This window comes from Scyliorhinus torazame, chromosome 20, assembly GCF_047496885.1.
Source record: "Scyliorhinus torazame isolate Kashiwa2021f chromosome 20, sScyTor2.1, whole genome shotgun sequence".
Taxonomy (NCBI): domain Eukaryota; kingdom Metazoa; phylum Chordata; class Chondrichthyes; order Carcharhiniformes; family Scyliorhinidae; genus Scyliorhinus; species Scyliorhinus torazame.
Genome location: NC_092726.1, coordinates 77,390,923 through 77,401,693, shown reverse-complemented (window position 1 = coordinate 77,401,693; position 10,771 = coordinate 77,390,923).

Genomic DNA, 10,771 nt, shown 5'->3' with positions numbered 1-10,771 from the left:
TGATCTGCTGTACGAGACACACGGTACTGAACGGCCTACTGATCCCCCTGACCTGCTGTAACAGTCTCTAGGTACTGAATGGCCTCCTGATCCCCCTGATCTGCTGTACTAGACACACGGTACAGAACGGCCTCCTGATCCCCCTGCTCTGCTGTACCAGACACACGGTACTGAACGGCCTCCTGATCTGATGTACTAGGCACAAGGTACTGAACGGCCTCCTGATCCCCCTGATCTGCTATAACAGACTCTAGGTACTGAACGGCCTCCTGATCCCCTTATCTGCTGCACCAGACACACGGTACTGAACGGCCTCCTGATCCCCCTGATCTGCTGTACTAGACACACGGTACTGAACGGCGTCCTGAACCCCTGATCTGCTGTACCAGACACACGGTACTGATCGGCCTCCTGATCCCCCTGATCTGCTGTACCAGACACAAGGTACTGAACGGCCTCCTGATCCTCCTGATCTGCTGCACCAGACACACGTTACTGAACGGCCTCCTGACCCCCCTGATCTGCTGTACCAGACACACGGTACTGAACGGCCTCCTGATCCCCCTGATCTGCTGTACCAGACACACGGTACTGAACGGCCTCCTGATCCCCCTGTTCTGCTGTACTAGACGCCCGGTATTGAACGGCCTCCTGATCCTCCTGATCTGCTGTACCAGACACACGGTACTGAACGGCCTCCTGATCCCCCTGATCTGCTGTACCAGACACAAGGTACTGAACGGCCTCCTGATCCTCCTGATCTGCTGTACTAGACACACGGTACTGAACGGCCTCCTGATCCCCCTGATCTGCTGTACCAGACACACGGTACTGAACGGCCTCCTGATCCCCCTGTTCTGCTGTACTAGACGCCCGGTATTGAACGGCCTCCTGATCCTCCTGATCTGCTGTACCAGACACACGGTACTGAACGGCCTCCTGATCCCCCTGATCTGCTGTACTAGACACACGGTACTGAACAGCCTCCTGATTCCACTGATCTGCTGTACCAGACACACGGTACTGAACGGCCTCCTGATCCCCCTGATCTGCTGTACCAGACACATGGTACTGAAGTGCCTCCTGATCCCCCTGATCTGATTTACCAGAGACAAGGTATTGAACGGCCTCCTGATCCCCCTGATCTGCTGTACCAGACACACGGTACTGAACGGCCTCCTGATCCCCCTGATCTGCTGTACCAGACACACGGTACTGAACGGCCTCCTGATCCCCCTGACTTGCTGTACCAGACACACGGTACTGAAGGGCCTCCTGATCCACCTGATCTGCTGTACCAGACACACGCTACTGAACGGCCTCCTGACAACCCTGATCTGCTGTACCAGACACACGGTACCGAACGGCCTCCTGATCCCCCTGAGCTGCTGTACCAGAGACACGGTACTGAACGGCCTCCTGATCCCACTGATCTGCTGTACCAGACACACGGTACTGAACGGCCTCCTGATCGCCCTGGTCTGCTGTACTAGATACACGGTATTGAACGGCCTCCTGATCACCCTGATCTGCTGTACTAGACACACGGTACTGAACGGCCTCCTGATCCCCCTGATCTGCTGGACCAGACACACGGTACTGAACGGCCTCCGGATCACCCTGATCTGCTGTACCAGACACACGGCACTGAACGGCCTACTGATCCCCCTGATCTGCTGTACCAGACACACGGTACTGAACGGCATCCTGATCCCCCTGATCTGCTGTACTAGACACACGGTACTGAACGGCTTCCTGATCCACCTGATCTGCTGTACCAGACACACGGTACTGAATTGCCTCCTGATTCCCCCTGATCTGCTGTACCAGACACACTGTACTGAACGGCCTCCTGATCCCCCTGATCTGCTGTACCAGACACACGGTACTGAACGGCCTCCTGATCCCCTGATCTGCTGTACCAGACACACGGTACTGAACGGCCTCCTGGTCCCCATGATCTGCTGTACCAGACACACGGTACTGAACGGCCTCCTGATCCCCCTGATCTGATGTACTAGGCACAAGGTACTGAACGGCCTCCTGATCCCCCTGATCTGCTATAACAGACTCTAGGTACTGAACGGCCTCCTGATCCCCCTGCTCTGCTGTACCAGACACACGGTACTGAACGGCCTCCTGATCCCACTGATCTGATGTCCTAGGCACAAGGTACTGAACGGCCTCCTGATCCCCCTGATCTGCTATAACAGACACTAGGTACTGAACGGCCTCCTGATCCCCTAATCTGCTGTACCAGACACACGGTACTGAACGGCCTCCTGATCTGCTGTACCAGACACACGGTACTGAACAGCCTCCTGATCCTCCTGATCTGCTGTACCAGACACACGGTACTGAACGGCCTCCTGATCGCCCTGATCTGCTGTATCAGACACAATGTACTGAACGGCCTCCTGATCCCCCTGATCTGCTGTACCAGACACACGGTACTGAACGGCCTCCTGATCGACCTCGTCTGCTGTACTAGACACACGGTACTGAACGGCCTCCTGATCCCCCTGATCTGCTGTACTAGACACACGGTACTGAACGGCCTCCTGATCCCCCTGATCTGCTGTACCAGACACACGGTACTGAACGGCCTCCTGATCCCCCTGATCTGCTGTACTAGACACACGGTACTGAACGGCCTCCTGATCCCCCTGATCTGCTGTACCAGACACACGGTACTGAACGGCCTCCTGATCCCCCTGATCTGCTGTACCAGACACACGGTACTGAACGGCCTCCTGATCCCCCTGATCTGCTGTACCAGACACACGGTACTGTACGGCCTCCTGATCCCCCTGATCTGCTGTACCAGACACAAGGTACTGAACGGCCTCCTGATCCTCCTGATCTGCTGTACTAGACACACGGTACTGAACGGCCTCCTGATCCCCCTGATCTGCTGTACCAGACACACGGTACTGAACGGCCTCCTGATCCCCCTAATCTGCTGTACTAGACACACGGTACTGAACAGCCTCCTGATCCTCCTGATCTGCTGTACCAGACACACGGTACTGAACGGCCTCCTGAAACCCCTGATCTGCTGTACCAGACACACGGTACTGAACGGCCTCCTGATCCCCGTGATATGCTGTACGAGACACACGGTACTGAACGGCCTACTGATCCCCCTGACCTGCTGTAACAGTCTCTAGGTACTGAACGGCCTCCTGATCCCCCTGATCTGCTGTACTAGACACACGGTACTGAACGGCCTCCTGATCCTCATGATCTGCTGTACCAGACACACGGTACTGAACGGCCTCCTGATCCCCCTGATCTGCTGTACTAGACACACGGTACTGAACGGCCTTCTGATCCCCGTGATCTGCTGTACGAGACACACGGTACTGAACGGCCTCCTGATCCCCCTGATCTGCTGTACCAGACACAAGGTACTGAACGGCTTCCTGATCCACCTGATCTGCTGTACCAGACACACGGTACTGAACGGCCTCCTGATCCCCCTGATCTGCTGTACCAGACACACGGTACTGAACGGCCTCCTGATCCCCCTGATCTGCTGTACCAGACACAAGGTACTGAACGGCTTCCTGATCCCCCTGATCTGCTGTACCAGACACACGGTACTGAACGGCCTCCTGATCCCCCTGATCTGCTGTACCAGACACACGGTACTGAACGGCCTCCTGATCCCCCTGATCTGCTGTACCAGACACACGGTACTGAACGGCCTCCTGATCCCCCTGATCTGCTGTACCAGACACACGGTACTGAACGGCCTCCTGATCCCCCTGATCTGCTGTACCAGACACACGGTACTGAACGGCTTCCTGATCCACCTGATCTGCTGTACCAGACACACGGTACTGAACGGCCTCCTGATCCCCCTGATCTGCTGTACCAGACACACGGTACTGAACGGCCACCTGATCCCCTGATCTGCTGTACCAGACACACGGTGCTGAACGGCCTCCTGGTTCCCCTGATCTGCTGTACCAGACACACGGTACTGAACGGCCTCCTGATCCCCCTGATCTGATGTACTAGGCACAAGGTACTGAACGGCCTCCTGATCCCCCTGATCTGCTATAACAGACTCTAGGTACTGAACGGCCTCCTGATCCCCCTGCTCTGCTGTACCAGACACACGGTACTGAACGGCCTCCTGATCCCCCTGATCTGATGTACTAGGCACAAGGTACTGAACGGCCTCCTGATCCCCCTGATCTGCTATAACAGACTCTAGGTACTGAACGGCCTCCTGATCCCCCTGCTCTGCTGTACCAGACACACGGTACTGAACGGCCTCCTGATCCCCCTGATCTGATGTACTAGGCACAAGGTACTGAACGGCCTCCTGATCCCCCTGATCTGCTATAACAGACTCTAGGTACTGAACGGCCTACTGATCCCCTAATCTGCTGCACCAGACACACGGTACTGAACGGCCTCCTGGTCCCCCTGATCAGATGTACTAGGCACAAGGTACTGAACGGCCTCCTGATCCTCCTGATCTGCTGTACCAGACACAAGGTACTGAACGGCCTCCTGATCTGCTGTACCAGACACACGGTACTGAACAGCCTCCTGATCCTCCTGATCTGCTGTACCAGTCACACGGTACTGAACGGCCTCCTGATCCCCCTGATCTGCTGTACCAGACACACGGTACTGAACGGCCTCCTGATCGCCCTGATCTGCTGTATCAGACACAATGTACTGAACGGCCTCCTGATCCCCCTGATCTGCTGTACCAGACACACGGTACTGAACGGCCTCCTGATCGACCTCGTCTGCTGTACTAGACACACGGTACTGAACGGCCTCCTGGTCCCTCTGATCTGCTGTACTAGACACACGGTACTGAACGGCCTCCTGATCCCCCTGATCTGCTGTACCAGACACACGGTACTGTACGGCCTCCTGATCCCCCTGATCTGCTGTACCAGACACAAGGTACTGAACGGCCTCCTGATCCTCCTGATCTGCTGTACTAGACACACGGTACTGAACGGCCTCCTGATCCCCCTGATCTGCTGTACCAGACACACGGTACTGATCGGCCTCTTGATCCCCCTGATCTGCTGTACTAGACACACGGTACTGAACGGCCTCCTGATCCTCCTGATCTGATGTACCAGACACACGGTACTGAACGGCCTCCTGATCCCCCTGATCTGCTGTACTAGACAGACGGTACTGAACGGCCTCCTGACCCCGTGATCTGCTGTACGAGACACACGGTACTGAACGGCCTACTGATCCCCCTGACCTGCTGTAACAGTCTCTAGGTACTGAACGGCCTCCTGATCCCCCTGATCTGCTGTACTAGACACACGGTACTGAACGGCCTCCTGATTCTCCTGATCTGCTGAACCAGACACACGGTACTGAACGGCCTCCTGATCCCCCTGATCTGCTGTACTAGACACACGGTACTGAACGGCCTCCTGATCCCCGTGATCTGCTGTACGAGACACACGGTACTGAACGGCCTACTGATCCCCCTGACCTGCTGTAACAGTCTCTAGGTACTGAACGGCCTCCTGATCCCCCTGATCTTCTGTACCAGACACACGGTACTGAACGGCATCCTGATCCCCCTGATCTGATGTACTAGGCACAAGGTGCTGAACGGCCTCCTGATCTCCCTGATCTGCTATAACAGACTCTAGGTACTGAACGGCCTCCTGATCCCATTAATCTGCTGCACCAGACACACGCTACTGAACGGCCTCCTGATCCCCCTGATCTGCTGTACCAGGCACTAGGTACTGAACGGCCTCCTGATCCCCCTGATCTGCTGTACCAGACACACGGTACTGAACAGCCTCCTGATCCTCCTGATCTGCTGTACCAGACACACGGTACTGAACGGCCTCCTGATCCCCCTGATCTGCTGTACCAGACACACGGTACTGAACGGCCTCCTGATCCCCCTGATCTGCTGTACTAGACACACGGTACTGAACGGCCTCCTGATCCCCCTGATCTGCTGTACCAGACACACGGTACTGATCGGCCTCCTGATCCCCCTGATCTGCTGTACCAGACACAAGGTACTGAACGGCCTCCTGATCCTCCTGATCTGCTGCACCAGACACACGGTACTGAACGGCCTCCTGACCCCCCTGATCTGCTGTACCAGACACACGGTACTGAACGGCATCCTGATCCCCCTGATCTGCTGTACCAGACACACGGTACTGAACGGCCTCCTGATCCCCCTGATCTGCTGTACCAGACACACGGTACTGTACGGTCTCCTGATCCCCCTGATCTGCTGTACCAGACACAAGGTACTGAACGGCCTCCTGATCCTCCTGATCTGCTGTACTAGACACACGGTACTGAACGGCCTCCTGATCCCCCTGATCTGCTGTACCAGACACACGGTACTGAACGGCCTCCTGATCCCCCTGATCTGCTGTACTAGACATACGGTACTGAACGGCCTCCTGATCCTCCTGATCTGCTGTACCAGACACACGGTACTGAACGGCCCCCTGATCCCCCTGATCTGCTGTACTAGACAGACGGTACTGAACGGCCTCCTGATCCCCGTGATCTGCTGTACGAGACACAAGGTACTGAACGGCCTACTGATCCCCCTGACCTGCTGTAACAGTCTCTAGGTACTGAACGGCCTCCTGATCCCCCTTATCTGCTGTACCAGACACACGGTACTGAACGGCATCCTGATCCCCCTGATCTGATGTACTAGGCACAAGGTACTGAACGGCCTCCTGATCCCCCTGATCTGCTATAACAGACTCTAGGTACTGAACGGCCTCCTGATCCCATTAATCTGCTGCACCAGACACACGGTACTGAACGGCCTCCTGAGCCCCCTGATCTGCTGTACCAGGCACTAGGTACTGAACGGCCTCCTGATCCCCCTGATCTGCTGTACCAGACACACGGTACTGAACAGCCTCCTGATCCTCCTGATCTGCTGTACCAGACACACGGTACTGAACGGCCTCCTGATCCCCCTGATCTGCTGTACCAGACACACGGTACTGAACGGCCTCCTGATCCCCCTGATCTGCTGTACCAGACACACGGTACTGAACGGCCTCCTGAGCCCCCTGATCTGCTGTACTAGACACACGGTACCGAATGGCCTCCTGATCCCCCTGATCTGCTGTACCAGACACAAGGTACTGAACGGCCTCCTGATCCCCCTGATCTGCTGTACCAGACACAAGGTACTGAACGGCCTCCTGATCCCCCTGATCTGCTGTACCAGACACACGGTACTGAACGGCCTCCTGATCCCCCTGATCTGTTGCACCAGACACACGGTACTGAACGGTCTCCTGATACCCCTGATCTGCTGTACCAGACACACGGTACTGCACGGCTTCCTGATCCCCCTGAACTGCTGTACTTAACACACGGTAATGAAGGGCCTCCTGATCCCCCTGATCTGCTGTACCAGACACACGGTACTGAACGGCCTCCTGATCCCCCTGAACTGCTGTACTAGACACACGGTACTGAAGGGCCTCCTGATCCCCCTGATCTGCTGTACCAGACACACGCTACTGAACGGCCTCCTGATCCCCCTGAACTGCTGTACTAGACACACGGTACTGAAGGGCCTCCTGATCCCCCTGATCTGCTGTACCAGACACACGGTACTGAATGGGCTCCTAATCCCCCTGATCTGCTGTACTAGACACACGGTACTGAACAGCCTCCTGATTCCACTGATCTGCTGTACCAGCCACACGGTACTGAAAGGCCTCCTGATCCACCTGAGCTGCTGTACCAGACACATGGTACTGAAGTGCCTCCTGATCCCCCTGATCTGATTTACCAGAGACAAGGTATTGAACGGCCTCCTGATCAACCTCATCAGCTGTACCAGACACAAGGTATTGAACGGCCTCCTGATCCCCCTGACCTGCTGTACCAGACACACGGTACTGAAGGTCCTCCTGATCCACCTGATCTGCTGTACCAGACACACGGTACTGAACGGCCTCCTGATCCCCCTGAGCTGCTGTACCAGACACAAGGTACTGAACGGCCTCCTGATCCCCCTGATCTGCTGTACCAGACACACGGTACTGAACGGCCTCCTGATCCTCCTGATCTGCTGTACCAGACACACGGTACTGAACGGCCTCCTGATCCCCCTGATGTGCTGGACCAGACACACGGTACCGAACGGCCTCCTGATCCCCCTGATCTGCTGTACCAGACACACGGTACTGAACGGCCTCCTGATCCCCCTGATCTGCTGTACTAGACAGTCGGTACTGAACGGCCTCCTGATCCCCCTGATCTGCTGGACTAGACACACGGTACTGAACGGCCTCCTGATCCCCCTGATCTGCTGTACCAGACACACGGTACTGAACGGCCTCCTGACAACCCTGATCTGCAGTACCAGACACACGGTACCGAACGGCCTCCTGATCCCCCTGAGCTGCTGTACCAGACACACGGTACTGAACGGCCTACTGATCCCCCTGATCTGCTGTACAAGACACACGGTACTGAACGGCCTCCTGAACCCCCTGATCTGCTGTACCAGACACACGGTACTGAACGGCCTCCTGATTCCCCTGATCTGATTTACCAGAGACAAGGTATTGAACGGCCTCCTGATCCCCCTCATCTGCTGTACCAGACACAAGGTACTGAACGGCCTCCTGATCCCCCTGACCTGCTCTACCAGACACACGGTACTGAACGGCCTCCTGATCCCCCTGATCTGCTGTACCAGACACACGGTACTGAACGGCCTCCTGATCGCCCTGATCTGCTGTACCAGACACACGGTACTGAAGGGCCTCCTGATCCCCCTGATCTGCTGTAACAGACACACGGTACTGAACATCTTCCTGATCCTCCTGATCACCTGTACCAGACACACGGTACTGAACGGCCTCCTGATCGACCTGATCTGCTGTACCAGACACACGGTACTGAACGGCCTCCTAATCCCCCTGATCTGCTGTACCAGACACAATGTAGTCAACGGCCTCCTGATCCCCCTGATCTGCTGTACCAGACACACGGTACTGAACGGCCTCCTGATCCCCCTGATCTGCTGTACCAGACACACGGTACTGAACGGCCTCCTGATCCCCCTGATCTGCTGTACAAGACACACGGTACTGAACGGCCTCCTGACGCCCTGGTCTGCTGTACTAGACACATGGTACCGAACGGCCTCCTGAACCCCTGATCTGCTGTACCAGACACACGGTACTGAACGGCCTCCTGATCCCCTGATCTGCTGCACTAGACACACGATACTGAACGGCCTCATGATCCCCCTGATCTGCTGTACCAGACACACGGTACAGAACGGCCTCCTGATCCCCCTGATCTGATGTACTAGGCACAAGGTACTGAACGGCCCCCTGATCTGCTATAACAGACTCTAGGTACTGAGCGGCCTCCTGATCCCCTAATCTGCTGCACCAGACACACGGTACTGAACGGCCTCCTGATCTGCTATACCAGTCACACGGTACTGAACGGCCTCCTGATCGCCCTGATCTGCTGTACCAGACACACGGTACTGAACAGCTTCCTGATCCTCCTGATCTGCTGTTCCAGACACACGGTACTGAACGGCCTCCTGATCCCCCTGATCTGCTGTACCAGACACACGGTACTGAACGGCCTCCCGATCGCCCTGATCTGCTGTACCAGACACACGGTACTGAAGGGCCTCCTGATCCTCCTGATCTGCTGTACCAGACACACGGTACTGAACGGCCTCCTGATCCCCCTGATCTGCTGTACCAGACACACGGTACTGAACGGCCTCCTGATCGCCCTGTTCTGCTGTACTCGACACATGCTACCGAACGGCCTCCTGATCCCCCTGATCTGCTGTACCAGACACACGGTACTGAACGGCCTCCTGATCCCCCTGATCTGATGTACTAGGCACAAGGTACTGAACGGCCTCCTGATCCTCCTGATCTGCTGTACCAGACACACGGTACTGAACGGCCTCCTGATCTACTGTACCAGACACACGGTACTGAACAGCCTCCTGATCCTCCTGATCTGCTGTACCAGACACACGGTAGTGAACGGCCTCCTGATCCCCCTGATCTGCTGTACCAGTCACAATGTACTGAACGGCCTCCTGATCCCCCTGATCTGCTGTACCAGACACACGGTACTGAACGGCCTCCTGATCTCCCTGGTCTGCTGTACTAGACACACGGTACCGAACGGCCTCCTGATTCCCCTGATCTGCTGTACCAGACACACGGTACTGATGCCTCCTGATCCCCCTGATCTGCTGTACCAGACACACGGTACTGAACGGCCTCCTGATCCTACTTATCTGCTGCACCAGACACACGGTACTGAACGGCCTCCTGATCCCCCTGATCTGCTGTAACAGTCTCTAGGTACTGAACGGCCTCCTGATCCCCCTGATCTGTTGCACCAGACACACGGTACTGAACGGTCTCCTGATACCCCTGATCTGCTGTACGAGACACACGGCACTGCACGGCCTCCTGATCCCCCTGAACTGCTGTACTAGACACACGGTACTGAAGGGCCTCCTGATCCCCCTGATCTGCTGTACCAGACACACGGTACTGAATGGGCTCCTGATCCCTCTGATCTGCTGTACTAAACACACGGTACTGAAGGGCCTCCTGATCCCCCTGATCTGCTGTACCAGACACACGGTACTGAACGGCCTCCTGATCCCCCTGATCTGCTGTACCAGACACACGGTACTGAACGGCCTCCCGATCGCCCTGATCTGCTGTACCAAACACACGGTACTGAAGGGCCT